The sequence below is a fragment of the Carlito syrichta genome, unplaced genomic scaffold (assembly GCF_000164805.1).
Source record: "Carlito syrichta isolate Samal-C Ts95f unplaced genomic scaffold, Tarsius_syrichta-2.0.1 Scaffold308534, whole genome shotgun sequence".
Classification (NCBI taxonomy): Eukaryota; Metazoa; Chordata; class Mammalia; order Primates; family Tarsiidae; genus Carlito; species Carlito syrichta.
In genome coordinates this window covers 91,312-92,856 of record NW_007252630.1, presented here as the reverse complement: position 1 = coordinate 92,856, position 1,545 = coordinate 91,312, and the positions used below count along the sequence as shown (strand labels likewise).

The 1,545-nt window shown below is 42.3% G+C and overlaps 1 pseudogene; it reads right to left on the bottom strand.

Moving 5' to 3' along the window:
• Window positions 1-548: 548 nt before the first annotated feature.
• LOC103267913 lies at window positions 549-983 on the bottom strand (annotated as a pseudogene).
• Window positions 984-1,545: the final 562 nt, after the last annotated feature.

Sequence of the window (1,545 nt, the reverse complement as noted above, 5' to 3'; positions counted from 1 at the left end):
CAGCATCTATTATTTTTTGAGTGATTGATGATGGCCATTCTGAGCCCATACATAAAAATTAACTCTAAATGGATCGCAGACCTAAATGTAAAACCTCAAACTGTAAGAACCTTAGAAAATGCAGTAGACACTCTTATGGAAGTTGGAACGAGCAACCAATTCCTGATCAAAACCTGAAGTACCCAGGCCATAAGAGATAAGATAGACAAGAGGGACTTCATTAAACTGACAAGCTTCTGCAAACCCAAGGAAACCCTCAAGAGAGCAGGGTGCCAGCTCACAGACTGGGAAAAAAAATATTTGCCAACTCCATGTCTGACAAAGGCCTAACATCAAGGATCTACAAGGAACTCAAACATACTGAAAAGAAAAAAAACAAACAGCCCTATTACAAAGTGAAAAAGTATTCAGCCTCACTAGTCATCAAGGAGATGCAAATTAAAACTACACTGAGATATCACCTAACTCCAGTAAGCTTTTTTTTTTTAACCTTAAAATCCCACAAACATTGTTGATTATACAGATGAGCCCTGATCCTTGTGATGGGTTTATTGGTAAGATTTCTGGTAGTGAGCACAGGCACCACGACCTCCAAACTTTTTGGATTAGCAGCAACGGAGGTCAGTACCAGCAGTGTCTGGTCATACTGAATAAGGATGTCTCCTTCTCGGAAGGTTCAACCACATATTTTTGGTAACAGGCCACCAGGGCTTTGGAGATGGACTGATGAATAGCGTTAATCTGGGCAACATGACTAACCCCCTTCACGCAGACGTGGATATCCACGCTAGCAAAACGCTCCCTGCCCAAAGCAGAACTGGTTCTGGTAGCTTGTACTGCAGCATGCGCGGCTTGATCATCTCCAGCGGCCGCCAGTTCACCTTGATGAGGCTGTTGCCGCCTTTGCAGTGCGGCACAACTGTGGCCATCTTCTTTTGTCCAAAGATGTGCAAAGACTGCTGAGGGCCCTTGGACATCATGGCTACGAGGCGTAGATGAGAGCTCCTCACTGCGCAGCACCCAGGATTATTAGGCTTTTGTAGGCAGAAATAGAAGTTATGGAAGTTACTCTGTTCCTATTGTGGACTTTCTTGATTCTGGATATTACTTAGGATTTGTTATTTGTAAACACAAAGGTGGCAGAAAGTCAGGTTGGAGCTGTAGACAATGAAGCAAAGAGGAAGATGATGGACAGGGAATTCTTCCACAAATGCCTGTAGCAACTGCCCCTTACATTTGTATAATATTTAAAAATCTGCAAAGTGTTTTAATATTGTTTATCTCCAGGATATGAGAGTGTGACAGGGCTGAACATGCTTTTAACATTGACTCTAACAGACTTAGGTTTGTATCCCGGCTCTGCCACTTACCAGTGTAATCTTGACCTCTTGTGCTTCAGTTTCCTCATTTGTAAAATGGGGATAACAACTACCTCATAAAATGACTGTAAGGCTAAAATAAGATCGTGTATTTAAAGCACTTAGCAAAGTCCTTAACACAAAGAACATACTCAAAAAGTGGTAGCTAGGAGGTAGTATGTCAGGT